A 17,060-nucleotide genomic window follows, 5' to 3' on the forward strand; every position below is an offset into this window, starting at 1 on the left:
AATGCAGCATCAGCAAATTGCTTCAAATTTGTTTCAAGCTTACGTAATACGTACATGCTTAGTTAAACTTTGAATAGGACCATATTCTACTGTTTCACATACATGGCGATATAAAAGATTGCATGCATCAGGGCCTATTGACGCGCTTTTTGGACGGCCGATTGGCGCAGTGGGGAACGACCCTGCTTTCTGAGTCCAAGGCCGTGGGTTCGATTCCCACTACTGGAAAATGTTTGTGTGTCTGGGTGTTTATATGTATATTATAAGTATTTATGTATATTATTTCATAAAAAATATTCATCAGTCATCTTAGTACCCATAACACAAGCTACGCTTATTTTGGGGCTAGATGGCATTTTGTGTATTGTCGTAGTATATTTCTTTATTTATTTATTTATTCTTGGCGCAATGGTAGCGCTGTGATTGTGATGTGATAGCGAGGATCTCCTCTCCTCCCCAGGCAAGAATCCCGGCACAGGTAACTTTGAAGACAAACGTACCAACTTCCAATTTAGATTTCCGGTACGATGCAACGTATAAATTGTTTAGGGTGGATTGGCGCCAAGACTTTGCCAGTAATAATAAAAAGTGATCATAACAAAAACTTTTGCCAGACTTAATGACAGACAGATTGACTTTGCCAGTAATAATAACATACATACATATTTATAATATACAGATTAACACCCAGACACTGACCAACATTCATGTGAATTTCGTGTGGGAAGCAGGCTCAATGCCCACTGCGCCAATCGGCTAACTAACTATACCCGTCTAACTATATAAAAATTCATAAATTGTGCAACTTTTAATAAACCTTCGTACATAGTAAAAGTTATTTGAAATTGCTGTTCAAGAATCCATACAAAGGCCTTAAGAAAATTTTGATGAAATTTTCCCAAATCATAACTACGTTAAAATAATACTCACGAATATTCTCATTCCGTTAAAATCTAAATGATTTAATTTCAAGCTTAGTTGGAGTCGAATTGGTATTCAAAGTAGGTAAGTATCTTCTACACCGTTAATAATAATAGTAAAATAGGCTTTCGGCTTTGCTAGCACTCGAAAGCTAAGTGACTATGGGTCGTCTTTAAAGCAATAAAAAATGTTTATCCCTACTAATATTATAAATGTCAATGTAAGTCTGTTTGTTACGCTTTCACGCAAAAACTACTTAACCGATCGTCATGAAACTTTGTACACATAATTTTGAAAGTGTTAGAAGTAATATAGGATACTTTTTATCCCGACATTAAGCTCGGTTCCTTTAAGAGAGGGGATAAGTGTTTGACGATTTTACACCATAACTCCGAAAAATTATAACCCATTTAAATAATTACTTTTGTACTACAGAGGTTTTAATATGTGTTTAATATTGCCGAAACTGTGGATGGAGATAAAGGACAGAACTCAGCGGACAGCAGCAAACCCCTCATTTAAGACTTAGCGATACTGAGTACTTTATTTTTTTTAAATCTACAACTAAATTTAATGCCACAACAACAAACAAAAACAAACGCAGACGAAGTCGCGGGCAAAAGCTAGAATATTAATAATATTAATAAAATAACAAGCTGTCGCCCGCATTTTTCGTCCGCGTTTACGTTACCGTTTTTCTGCAAAACCCATGGAAACCGTTTGTTTTCCTATAAAAACCTATAGCATATGTTACTCTCCGTGCTTTTAATTGACTATATGCCAAAAAATATGATGAATAGTTGCTTACTTAGAGCGTGAAGGAAGGAAAACTAGCAAACACGTTTTCGCTTTTATAATATTAAACATTTCATGAATAAAGACCAAGCGAACAATCGGAGCTCACGGGGAACTAGCTCCTTTTCATCATCGTCATAATCATCATACCAACCCATCACCACTGGGGCCCGACCCCTCTCCTCTTAGAATAAGAAGGGTTTCGGCCGTAATTTACCACGCTGGCCAAGTGTGGATTGGTAGACTTCACGCGCCGTTGAAAACTTTATAGAGAACTCTCAGGCATGCAGGGTTCCTCACGATGTTTTCCTTCATATCATAATATTTTTTCCAACAACAAAACATTTGAACAAGGGTGCCTAAGTGTGTTTAGTATTTTTATTTTTTATTATTATTTTTTTTAATTTTTTTTTATCGGTTCGATCGTAACAAAATATTATATATGTATACAAATCTTTTATATTATTTTTTATTTATTATTACACTTCTTATTTTTTAATTAAATAATACTTTTATATTGTATTATTGTAACCATAGTTTTTAAGCGTCGCTCTGACAGTGCCTACCGTCCAAACGTCACGTCTGGCTTCACGGAAGATCAGCGCTGTGTCTTAACAGGCACTGCAAACATGCTGAGTGAAGACCATTTTGGGATCACACCGTTCCTATAATTGTTGTGTAGACTATTAAGTTGTATTTTAATTCTAGTGTGTGTATATCCAAATAAAGTTTTTCTTTCTTTCTTTCTTTCTTCACCGTTTAAAGCAAGAGATATCTAACTTGATTATTATTTATTTTATAAATATAACCTAAAATAAACTATTTAAAACTAAATAAAATCTAAAACGCCCTCGAAACCACTGCAGCGAGGCACAGTTCCTAAGATGCTGGCAGCATTGCCCCTCTGGAAGGCCAAACTAATTCGTTGGCCAAGGTAACTGCCCGCTCTAGGATCACCGGTAGACTCGATAACCCTTTTCGATAATTCTTTGCAAAGAGCTCTTGCCTCCGGACCCCACGGTTTATTATTTATTATAATAATTTATGCGACGGCCGATTGGCGCAGTTTGCAGCGACCCTGCTTTCTGAGTCCAAGGCCGTGGGTTCGATTTTCACTACTGGAAAAGGTTTGTGTAATGAGCATGAATGTTTTTCGGTGTCTGGGTGTTTATATGTATATTCTAAGTACATATGTATATTATGTATAAAAAATATTCATCAGTCATCTTAGTACCCAAAACACAAGTTTGTCGTAGTATATAAAAAAAAAAAAAAAATTGTTTAAATTAGAAACGCACATAACTCCCGAAAAGTCAGTGGTGCGTGCCGACAAAATATAATTATTGTTATCTAATTATATCCCGTAACCTCATTTGTAACATCGAAAAGTTGGAAATTGTCTAACTTTTTCAGAGCAAGTTTGAAACTAAATCTGAAACAAATTTAATTAAAAACAGAAAGATGGATTATGATGAATTAGGAAAATCGCAGTATGAGTTAATAACATAATTATAAATTATGAAAATATTAAGTATTTATTTACTATTGACGATGACTTGACGACCTCCCTGGCAATTTGGTAATTTTTTCTGGTCTGGTCTGGTGGGAGGCCGTGGCCGTGGCTAGTTACCACTCTACAGACAATGAAGTGCCGCTTTCGGTGGTGTGTCTGAACTGCTGAGTTTTCAAGATGCGAATATCTTTGCGTGCTAATGCGGATACCAGTTGGTTTATTTGTCTTAATACCCACAGTAACACTGAGTTTAAAGTTTCACCATCTATTTTTATAGATCGTATGGAACGGTTTCATCAGCTAGCTGAACGTGTACTACATCACAATTCATTCAATAGCCACCTGCTTTTGAGTAATTTCACCGTCCAATTAATCAGGTAATTCGAGTTAAGCAGAACATTTGCGTTTGCTTTAGGAAACTGAAATGCATTTGCTTCATTTACAATCAAATAGAAGAACCATACATTTAGAAATTCTCATTAGGATTCAATACGAACGATTGCCTAATGTTCTCCCTACTGTTTGCATTAATTGGATGCATAAACAGATTAGCATCTGTATTGACTACATTAGCACTAAACAGTACATTTCTAAATTCTAAGAACGTCCAGCGTATTTTTTTTTCACTAGAGACAATATGGAAATGGCAAAACATCTTTATCTTCTTCCGAGGTGGACTTTACAACTATAAAGGACATACTAAACAAATCAGAAACAGTGGCCCGCTGTATAAAGCCATCAGAGGTATAACATGGCCAGAGAAAGTATTTGATAGTTTGTTTAACTATTGTGTGTTATACAAGCTGTGTCCTGCGCTTTCACCTGCATAAACTACGGAACAGAACTGTGCACAAATACTATATCTATTCTTGCTTTTGGAGATTAAATCACTGACTATTTGAAACTTTCAATGAAATCAACAATGCCAATCGCATATGACCGTCCCGGGAGCCTTCTCCAGTTTCACATTACTTTTTTTTCTGTTAATTTCCTATAACAGATAACTGCAAAATGTGTGGCCTAGTGCAGTAAATGGATGAGTGCAAGACTTCAGAAGTTCGAAAGAGAACGGCGTTCTCTCAACTCCTATTACTTACAGAAAGAAAAAACGGTAAATACATAGTCAAAATCGCATTGTTAGTTCACTTATATGCAGAAGGCGTTTAGCCCTTATATATGTGTCAAGACTTTTTAATGATTTGCTAATATCTGCTGAAGAGTTTTGATAATCTATTTTCGATTATATTCAATAATAAACTGATGCCTGCCTTTTCAGTACAAAAATAATTATGTAAGTAAGTTTAACTTCGCCGAAGTTATGGTGTAAAATCGTCATAACCTTTTTCCCTTCTCCCAAAGGAACAGTGCTGAATATCAGGATAAAAAGTATACCAGGTCCTCCTTCGTAGTATGAACTAAAATCATGCAACTCAAGTTTTATTTGAATTCATTCTGGAGCTCTGACCTGATGCATGGCCAAGATACCTACAGACAGCTAGCTATTTCTGCGTTCAGTATGAATGCAAAAGAGAATCTAAATATCTTCAACGTTACAGTTTTATTACAAGTATAAATCATAAAATTGCAAGACTAATGTTTTATGAATAACCAGTTGTTGCAAGCGGCTTCGTACGCGGTTTTTTGGTTTTTCATGAATCCTGCGGGAACCTTACATTAAAATGGGATAGAAAGCAGCCTATGTGTTAAACCAGAGAATAATCTATCTCCATTCCAAAATTCAGTAGAATTGGTCCATCCATCCATACAAACTTTTGCATTTATAACATAAGTTTCAACTAGTTCGGTTTAACTGCTAAGCCGTATTTATGAACTACACTATATTTTATTTTGAAACTATTTGTGAACTTTGCGAAAACCTGTATAAAGCTGTACATTCAGTACAGTTCACAACGTAAAAAAACATGGACAAGATAAAATGTATTAGCTGTTGGTTTACCGGAATAAATAAGTAAACCGACACATTTTCGCATTTACAATATTTAAGAAAGAAAGAAAGAAAGAAAAATCGTATTTATTGTCACACATTTGTGTAAAATGTTACATTTGTGAAATAAAATAATTGTTTAAGTATAAAAATTAAAAAAAAAAAAATGTGTGACAAAGGAGCTGGCTCAGTATAGCTGCAAACTAAAACGCGCAGCACTGGTTTTCAGCCAGCCCCATTATCTTCGTCGTCACTGAATCCTCGCAACTAAACAATAACAAAATAATCATAAAAAAGAACAATAACATAGAATATAATATATAAACAAAGAAATACAAAATCATCAAAGAGGTAAATAATAAACAAAATCAAAAATTATGAAATTAATAAACATGAAAAACTAAAAAAAAGAAAAAAACTAAAAATCTAAAATCAAAAATTAAATGTAATGTGAGTGTCTTTAATGTGAATAAAGGAAAAATTTATATAAAATTATATAAAAGTACTAAAAGGTGGGAAAAGTAATAATTTGTTATTTTTTTATTACGCGGATAGTTATTAAAAACGTACAGCGCAATACAATATACAGCGAGTAATTTATACAGCGCACACAAAGCTCGCAATTTGAAATTATGATTTACGTTGCAAGGTACAATTTTCAATCTTAATACATTCAAATGAATGCGATCATACTCGCGTAATGCTTTCTGGAATCAGGTTACGGTAAACAGCAGGCTCTGCTGAAGCTCAAAAATAAATTTAAAAATAAGTATACAAATTTTCAATACAAAGGCGATATTATTCCACAGTTTTTTTTAAAAATGGTGCTGCCCGCCACTCCGTTCAGGATTATTAAGATTTTTTGGGCACTGAGGGATTTTGGACGCAAAGATGACTCGAAGTTTCCTACCTAACTGAATCGTGTGCCTTAGGTATATGGTTCGAGTACTTCGGTTCGAGTGCAGAGTTCCCAACTATTACTGGGTGGAGCGGAACATGAGCGTTAGACATAATTTTCGTCTAGCTCATTGACAGTACTGCAACAATGCTGCTTAACTTGCTAAATGTATGAAAAATAACGAAAACTTTCGTACTGAAACCTAATGAAATTCATATAGAGACATCAAAATATTTTCATAATCTCTTCACAACAGTAAACATAGCATTCAGACTCCAAGTTATCATTTACTAAAGTTTCCGTATTATAGCTGTTGCCATAGCTCCCCGGGAATTTAATGTAGCATTGTTTAGGTATCATTGCATAGTTTTGCCTCGTCCCGAGTTTAAACGGATTGTAGAATATCAATTAAGAGAATTCCTCCACAAGTAGGTACTTCTGTAGGTAATAAGTACTTGAAACTTACAACGTTTATAGTGCAACAATATCTTGGGTTAAATTATTATGAAAATTATCTTCAGTTGCAATCTAGTTCATATTATTATAGTATACTAGCTGCGCCTCTTGATGTTACCCGCGGTGAATAAGTTTGGTCGCTTTGTTAGGTCGGCAAGGTAGGACGATATCTGGTTTTAAAATGCGAATGTTCCTGTAAAACCTTTGGGAATTTGATGTTTTCGAAAAGTCAAAAGCAATACAGGTATAACAATATTGTAAGTAAAATTTTAATTGGCAATTATTTATTTCTGGCACTTAATTATTTAAATTATTTGTTAAAGTGATAAAGTCACGTGCCTACGCTTAAAAGATGTGAAAGATGGAAAATATTTTGTAAAGAAAACATGTTAAAAAGATGGATCATTAGAGCGATATTTTTATTAGAAATAAAAAACCTTACGAATTAGAATTCCCGTTTTACACCCACCTTGCGTCTTTATACCACAATCATAGGTAATTTATATTTCTTTTTGTTTCGTAGACCATGTCTATGGAATGATATTGCCCATTAATTTGGTCTGCAAAATTAAATCAGCTTTTCAGGAACTGTACATTTTTATTCTGAATATCGAAGCAGATAATATTCAATAGGATACCCGTAGCTAGCAAAGAGGTGTAAAATTAACGCCTATACAGGGCTCAATTAACACGGGAATAGTGTAAACCACATTCCTCTGCAGTTTATATTAAGCTAGAAACACACTCAACATTCATTTTATACAGAGACAGATTATACTTTGTTTTTTTAATAATGTTTTACTCAATTTTAATGATTTTTTATTGGAGGTTTTTTTAAATATTTATTTTGATATAAGTTAATAAATAAATTTTAGGCTTAAAAACATCAAGACACGAGCTTGATTTGATTTTATTGTTTAGTGGGTACTCTTTTTGACTTTCTTTTTTTTCCACTTCATGTTAAAAAACAAGCTTTTAAAACCCTTTTGAGTGTTTTAACGACTTAACGACAGTTCAGGCAAAATATCTAAATACACCACCGACGAACATAATCGTAAAAACAATTATGTTTATTTTCTTTTAAGGACCTCCCTGGTTCAGTGGTAAGTCCTGTGGTCTTATGAGAAGATCTTGGGTTCGACTACCGGCGGGGAAATTTGGAAATTTATATTTTCTGAATTTTCTCTGGTCTGGTCTGGTGGAGAAAAATTCAACCTCCAGGGTCCCCACATGCGTTCCCAGTCCACTCCCTAATATTGCGCAACCAAGACTTCCTCTGGCGACCGATGCGTCTCTTTCCAGCAACTTCGCCCATCATTATCAGTTGCAGTAGCCTGTATCTATCATGCCGAAGCCTATGCCCTAGATAAGCAACTTTTTTCTTTTTGACGGTCTTTCCAAAGTTTAACAACATAATAAATACAAAGGGTAGAATAAAATTATACATTAAAGAAGTGTGTGCGTGTAACTTTTACGCGCGATTGATGTAAATCTTTTATTTTCATTTATTGATGAAAGAGTAAAATGTTCCTGGGACTCCGCCATTTCATTTAATGTTCACTATTTCATTTTATATTCTATTTAAAATTCATTAATATCACCTTCACATTTTATAAATATTTTTAAATGTTAAATATAATAATTGAGAGTAGAAAATTGAAGGTTAGATCAGCACATGTCAATATAAACTTGTTATTGAATATTATGAAACTATTAATAATTAATTTATCACTTTCGTAATAAATAAATAAATGTATATTTAGAGATTTTCAAATAACTTTTTAAAACTGTCGAATTTTAATTTACTTTGCTATTCACAATTCATCCGTTAGAAGTTGTGTGTGTGTATCTACCTTAAAAATTAACGGTTGGTGCGGATCGCACGGAATTGACTCGTCGTCTGTGCCAAGGTGCTGATGGCTTATGCAATTCCGGACCTCCTCCGGCTCAAAGTGACCCGCTTGTCTCAATTATGTGCACTAGTCCTATCTGCTACAGCAATTACAATAGCCTATTTGTTTAGGACATCATGTTATCGACCATGTATTTTGATTTTCCTAGACAAGGCTGCACTGACATATTGAAGAACATAGCAGGATGTATCTGTATATATCAATAAAATATTAAATATCTGCAAATGGTTTAATCCCAGTTAGACTAGCTCACCATCTAAGGCGACTGGGGTTCCGTGGCAATTCACTGGGCTCGACTAGGATAGTCCACCGCTTTCTTAACCTGTTGCCCTGTTCCCCGGCCGTCTGGGCTCCCCTGCCGGGGTGTAATCCTCCGCCCGGTGCAAATATGTATTTATGTAATGTATATTTAAGTGTATTAATCTCTGTGTATCTTAGTAAGTATATTAATGTTGTTTTGGCTAATTTTATGTATTTATTTTGTACGCGGGCGTAAGAGTAAATCTCGAATAATAAATAAATAAATAAAATATACTACGACAATACACACATCGCCACCTAGCCCCAAAGTAAGCGTAGCTTGTGTTATGGGTACTAAGATGACTGATGAATATTGTTATGAATTATATATACATAAATACTTAGAAAATACATATAAACACCCAGACACTGAAAAACACTTAATGCTCATCACACAAACATTTTCCAGTTGTGGGAATCAACCCACGGCCTCGGACTCAGAAAGCAGGGTCGCTGCCCACTGCGCCAATCGGCCGTCATATCATTTAATAATCTTCAGTTACAGAAGTATTTAACTAAGTATTTAAATAAGTATTCAACTGAAGGTTATTAAAAATAAGAATATAAATGTGAATTAAGCTATTACAACAGATTGATTAGTAATATTAAATTAAAATTAAAATTTATTTATTGTTATGGCAGTAACATAATTTATCCAAGCACAAAAGTCCCTAATAAATAAAAAACTTTAATAAACAAGACCTCCTCGATACAATGTGTCACTATAGCCTTAATACTAGTAAGTGCTGACCTTATTTTGTAAAGGTTTTAATGACAGTAGATGTCTTTGTCTTCTTTGACCTAAATTCTTTAGAATTATAAGAGCAAGTTTGCATTCATTTGAATGAATTAAAATTGAAAATTGTAGCTTGCAGCGAAAATCATAATTTCAAATTTTAAGCTTTGTATGCGAAATAGAAATTCCGTGGGTGTCATTATTTCGTCGTGTTTGTGTTATTCTAATGAGATGAATAATTTAAATTTTCATAGAAATAAATAACAATAATAATAATAATGTTTATTTTCTCCGTAACCTATTAAGAATGGTGTCTTTTGTAACGACAGTGAAGATACTTGGAAATAAGAAATAATGAGAAGCCTTACAAAAATGTTTTTTGTTTTTTTTTTTATCAATGAACATTTTATCACAGCCGATTGGCGCAGTTGGCAGCTACACTGCTTTCTGAGTCTTAAGCCGTGGGTTCGATTCCCACAACTGGACAATGTTAGTGTGATGTACATGAATGTTTTTCAGTGTATTGGTGTTTATCTATATATTATAAGTATATATGTATATTATTCATAAAATAATTCATCAGTTATCTTAGTACCCATAACACAAGCTACGCTTACAAGAATGTACGTCTATATAATCTACATGTATTTCAAATAACTACCTATTTTTAAACACAAGTCTCTTCATATATTTATATATATAGTCATATATTATGTGAACCTTTCAGTTTTACCCAATTGTGCGTTTCAAAGGCAGGTAATGTGTTTATAGGTACTTATTTATGTTTGTAAGTGGCGTACTAGAAGCCAAAAACGTGTACCTTTTTTATGATTCTAACGTCAATAGACTCGTCTTAGCCCTGCGCGTGTCAGTAAAAATATTTCAGTAAAGTAAAAAAATAATACAACAATGCCACAACCAGACGCCATTTTGTTATAAAAAAAAAATCGACCAACAATGATAACAATCAACATTGAATAGGTGTTTCAAATAAACGTTAAGTTTCTTTTATTATTTTAAATGATAGTTTTAAAATGATTTAGCCTTGATTAACAATAGTGTTGGTGTCAGAAGACATGAACTCACGCATTTTTGATAAGAACCGAGCATTATATCATATAATACTCATTTATACGAATGTGTCTTTTTTCATTTATATTTATTACTAGCGGACCCGCGAATACTTAAAAAAAACACGTCAATTATGCCTATCCAAAAAACCACGTCAATCTAAAACTCCGTTGCGCGGATTTTGAAACACAGATGGGGAAAAAATAGCGATACTATCATTTAGAAGCTGTTTGCTTTTCCGGGATAAAACGAAGCCTATGAGCTATGCCAGACTATATTGTAGGTATCTTTGACAAATTTTAGCCAAATCGGTTCATTCGTTGTGGCGTTAATGCGTAACAAACATCCATCCATCCAAACATCTATTCTCACAAACTTTCGCATTTATAATATTAGAAGGATGGTACGCATGCATTCGATCGTTGTCCCATATGCCTTGCGACTTGCTGTTATCTGTGAAGAATTATGTCCTTGATTTCCAACAATATTCATCAGATCTTCATTAGAATTATTAGACAATACATGCTTAGTAGTACACACTATCAAATAAAAAAAGAATGATTAAAATCGGTGCAAATTTAACAGAGATATGAAGTAAAATTGATAAAAAATTTCATCCCATATCCCGGAGGAAACTTATTGTTTATCGGGATAAAATGTATCCTATATGTTGACCCGGGATATCAGCTACCATTATACCAAATTTTATTTAAATCCGTTCAGTAGTTTCCACGTGTTGCCCGGACAGACAGACAAACAGACAGACAGAGAGACAGACAGACAGACAAAAATTAAATAAAAATCTGTTTTGGACTCAGTAGTCCCCGGGTTATTAAGCATCCCCGGGTCAATATTTTCAAAATATATTAAACGTACAGAAATCTTCCAGTTACAGTTTTATTATAAGTATAGATATTTAAATTTGTATTTTGTATTTATATGTATTTATATGTATTTATATTGTATTTATATGTTGTTTATTGTAAATTATTTATGTATACCAACATACAATTAATTTTACATCCAACTGTCTTATTAGTTTATTTTTTTAAATAATATTTCCACTTATTCTTTTACAGAGTTTTTACGCAGTCGCCTTTTTTTTAGAAATACTGTACCTACTGTAGTACTGTGTACTGTACTCAGCGGTCCAAAAATATCTCTCTTATAGAAAGAAGGCAAAACAAAAGTAGCATTAAATATTAATAGTGATACATAAGGATTCTTGGTCTCATTCTCAAGTATTGGCTCCCATGGCTGAGCCACCCGTGACGCTTTTGTTATAATGAACTTCCACACTCAAAATAAACCATTGAACGACGGTATAACCTTGTTTGTGAAAAGAAGAAAAGTTGCGATATGAAGGGCGTGCAAAGTTACGCTCGCTCCATAAACTGCACAGTTTAGATACTGTAGGAGAGTAAACGGGCGACGGGAAAGCGGAGGCACTTTAGAATTTTAGAAATTTTCTCACAAAACTTCGTAATTTCGCGCTTCGCGACGAACCAAGCGCAAGATAAATCATCAAAAGTTTCCTCTGTTTATAACAATAGAAATTTTAACAATTTTGTGTGTTGTTCAAGGGAGAGATTAAAAGGATAATGATAGCAAGGGTCTAGTCTGGTGTTAGGCTTCTGTCGTGGCTAGTTACCACTCTACAAACAGAGACATGCCGCTAAGCGATTAAACGTTCCGTACGATGTCGGTTAGGGAACCGGTTAGGGGCATTGGCGTGCATAGAGGGTATGCACAGGGTATGCAGATGGTATAAAATTAAGAAAATCTCCAGTACGAGTTATAAAAAACTTAAGGATAGGCATTGTAAGAGTTATAAAAAGTATATAATTATATAATTATAGCTGGTACTGGAGATTTTCTTTATTTTATTTAATCTGCATACCCTGTGCATACCCTCTATGCACGCCACTGGTTAGGGGTATGAGTATAATTTAATAATTTTTATTAGTGTTTTCACCTACACTTGGAGGAATTACCAATTTTATAAATTTAAAAAGCGTATAAAAAATTTCGTGACCGACAGGATTGGAACCTGCGACTCTCTGCCATTTGCGCCTGAGCGCTTTTTCCAATAAAGCTACGGCTCTCCTACCATCGATGTCTTATAGCGACTGTAGCGTCATCTAGTAGGAAACGTTGCAGTTTGGATCTTCGTTTTCAAAGGTCCATATTAAAATGAGACACGTTTGAAACAAGAGATGACACATTGCTTTTTTATAATTTTATAATTTTTATTAGTTATTTTACTTACACTTGTCGGAATTATCAATTTTATAAATGTAAAAAGCATATAAATACTTTCGGAATTGATAGGATTTGAACCTGCGACTCTCTGGCCATCGCGGCCTGAGCGCTTTTTCCAGTTAAGCTACGGCTCTCTTACCACCGATGCAACGATTTCTGCAACGTTTCGTTACTTGATGGACGGGTGAATGGACTGATGTAAAAAGGCATATATTAATTTCGGCATCATTCGGTTCTGAAATTTTTTATATGTTCTTTAAATTTATAAATTTGGTATTAGTTTAACTGCCATATGGTGATGGTTGGATTGGAGTGTAATAAAAAAAAGTGACCTAAAATAAAAAAAATTACAGTCATTTCAAAGTTTACATGGAATTTCGTCTGCCAAAGATCTATGGAAGTAATAAAATACTCAGTAATGTATTATGAAAATCAAGCTTAATTTGCTACACTCCGCGATAAGCATAAGAACCTGTATGATGTAATTTATAATTTTACATTGACATTATTTCTTTGTAAAATCTACTAATGCTATGGAATATAAATATGAATTTGCACTAATGAGTCAATAATTACAATTATTTCTGAAGGTGACTTCCGAAAATATGTCTTTTGGAGTCGGACAATATTTCGCTCGTTCTTATTTTTTTGTGATATAAATATGAAAAGAAAAAGTATACTTTATTGTAGTACATCAGGAAACACATTAAAATAATATAAATAAAAAAAAATCGCTAAAAGCAGATTTATTGCTAAAAAATTCAGTGGCTATGATGACCAGTTCAATTGAAGCTCGCAATAAGATACGCATACAAACAAAATTTATTTATTAAATTTTATAGATGCTTTTGAAATGAGTTTTTATTGCTCCTCATATTATAACGGTGTAACACAGTTGCAAGCAAAAAAATGTTCACAAAGCATTCCAAATAGCAATTTTTATCTATCTCCGCTATATCCATATTTGAGCTGCATTGATCACAGCGCATATAAAGAGAGTCGGAGCGTTTTATTACAATTCGAACACAATTCGGACGCGCCTTGATTTAAATAAAGCTTACAATAAAATGCTTCGCAAAAAGAGTGAACAAATACAAACTGTCATGTATGTACACATGATTAAACCAATAAAAAACACTGCGAGTAAGTATTATATCGGCTGGACACGGGATGTGGATAAATGAATTCCCCCAAAGGTAATAAAAGCGATGCGGTGGTATAAAAAGTCGGACAAAAATAATTCTGTTCATATCGCATGCGACATAGATTGATGTGCGAACGAGTGAGGCCGCAGTAATGCCAACCTGCTCACACCTCCAAGGCACGTACTCAATACTGAACACCTTTCTGTATTGTAACGAAATACCTACTATTTTCATAACAATATTATACTCAAATATGCTATATCATAGTCATATTATTTTTCAAAACTCTTTTACTCGATTTGCAACGAAAATAAAAGAATTTTAATTATTTTTTACAATAGCAATTAAGTTTGAGATGCATTATTTATATCTATTCATAATATTAATAAGTCTGTTTTAGGTTTAATTAGAATTGTTGAAACACTATAGCTGATTTGCAGAGGGTAGGAAAAGGTAAGTTGATAAATTAAAAAAAACTAAATATTTCAAAAGAAAGAAAAAAAACGACAAAACGAAACATATTAAATATATATAGATTGTTTTTTTTTTGAGTACTTAGATGACTGATAAATATTTTTAAGAATAACATACATAATACTTCATCACTTCAACCGATTGAAGTCCACTGCTGGACATAGGTCTTTTGTAGAGAGTTCCAAAATCCACGGTCCTGGGCCGCTTGCTTCCAGCGGCTCCCAGTGACTCGTTTGATGTCGTCTGTCCACCTTGTTGGGGGCCGACCAACACTGCGTTTACCTGTGCGGGGTCGCCATTCCAACACCTTGGAACCCCAACGTCCATCGGTTCTCCGAGCTATGTGCCCCGCCCATTTCCACTTCAGCTTAGCAACTCGCTGAGCTATGTCAGTAACTCTGGTTCTTCTACGGATCTCCTCATTTCTGATTTGATCACGTAGAGATACTCCCAACATTGCTCTTTCCATCGCCCGCTGAGGGATTCTGAGCCATCTTATGAGGCCCATAGTAAGCGACCACGTTTCGGATCCGTAAGTCATCACTGGCAACACGCACTGTTCGAAGACGTTGGTCTTCAGGCACTGATTTTGGATGAAAAGATGTCTCGAAGTTTCCCGAACGCTGCCCATCCGAGTTGAATTCGGCGGTTCACCTCTTGCTCAAAATACTTAGATTATTCATATAAACACCCAGACACTGAAAAACATTCATGCTCATCACACAAACATTTTCCAGTAGTGGGAATCGAACCCAAAGCCATGGGCTCAGAAAGCAGGGTCGTTGCACACTGCGACAATCGGCCGTTAAATAATTAATTGAACATATTAGAAGGATAGATTTAGAGGTAGGCTTATATAAATAATAATATATAAATAAAAAAATTACTTTGATATCTGTGCCCAGCAGTGGGACGTTCATATGCTGAGGATGAAAATACCATTTTTGTACACTAGTGAGACAAGAAGTTTATAAAACATTTGTTGGGAAGTGAATACGTCGCTTTACGAGACCCATTGACAAATATAACGGCGAATAATCAACTCTCACCGGCGCAGCAGCACAAACACCGAATGAACTGTCCGCGTCAATTTTATATGAAAATTAAATGAGTTTATTTCATTCAATAAAATCATCCAATTAAAAACCTTTATAAATTGACAATATAAAATGTTTTGGTGAAATTTATACTGTACTTATTACGAATTTTCAATTAAAATTCCGTTTTTCAAATAGGTATAATATGTATATATATTTTTTTAAATAAACAAGATTCAACTTTTTTATACTTAGCAATAAAATTAAACTAAGCACTGAAAGGTTTTTGATTTTGCGCTTTGAGGTTTTCCATCCTTTACATCACTTCAACTGATTGTCGTCCACTGCTGGACAAAGATCTTTTCTAGATAATTCCAAAATTTACGGGCCGTTTGTTTGCAGCGACTTATGTCTTCTGGCTACCTCGTTGGAGCCGACCTACGCTGCGTTTACTGGTACGAGGTTACCACTCCAGTACCTCAGGACCCCAACGGCCATCGGTTCTTCGAACTATATGCCCGTCGTACGTCTAGACGTCCACTGCTGGACATAGGTCTTTTGTAGGGAGTTCCAAATTCCACGGTTTTGTGCCGACCTGCAACGCGCTTAATGTCGTCTATCCACCTCGTAGGGGGTGTACCAACGATTCGCTTACCAGTCCGGGGCGTCATACCAGCACCTTGCGACCCGAGCTATGTGCCCCGCCCATTGCCACTTCAGCTTCGCGACTCGCTGAGCTATATCGGTAGATCTAGTTCTTCCACGGATCTCCTTATTCCTGATTTGATCACGAAGAAATACTCCTAGCTAGCTCTATCTATATATTTAATTACTTAAAACACAAAAAACTCCGAAAAGTTATAGGTGCTTACCGATAATCTAATTCGCTCTTCTCGGATGAGGTAAGCCTCATTATAAAATAGCTTTCTAATGATAAACAATTTTTAAAATAGTTTAGGTAGCTTCAAAATTTAACGATTACAAACAAAGAAACTTTCCGCTTTATATACATACACTAATATATAAAGCTGAAAAGTTTGTTTGTTTGTTTACTTGAACCAATTGATCTCAGGAAGGCGTTAGGCTTTGTATAATAACGCTAAGACCATTAAGAGCATAATGAAGGAATGAAGAATGTTTCAAAATCGAGGTTTTTTTTTTTTGCGAGCCTCCGAGCGGAAAAAGTGGCAAGGGACCGCTAGTTGATGAATAATCGATTAACAATTTTTTGGAAGTTTATTTGTTTGTTTACTTAAACCAATTGATCTCAGGAAGGTAAGGCTTTGTGTAATAACGCTAAGACCAATAAGAGCAAAATGAAGAATGTTTCAATATCGAGGTTTCATTTTCAAGTGGCGAGGGACCGCTAGTTGATGATTAATCGATTAACAAATTTTCGGCGACGTATTCAGTGTTACTTTAATTGATGTAGACGGAAGTAAAATGTTTATAGAAGGACCTACTAGTTGTTGTTATACAAGTTATTAGACAAGTTTGCCCTAACTTCGGTAGGTTGGCAGGTAGATGTAAAATTACGTAAGACTTAATTCCGTTTAATGCGCCCCACAGCCACCCCTCACGGGTTAATGGGTTG

This window comes from Pararge aegeria, chromosome 19 (assembly GCF_905163445.1).
Source record: "Pararge aegeria chromosome 19, ilParAegt1.1, whole genome shotgun sequence".
Taxonomy (NCBI): Eukaryota; Metazoa; Arthropoda; class Insecta; order Lepidoptera; family Nymphalidae; genus Pararge; species Pararge aegeria.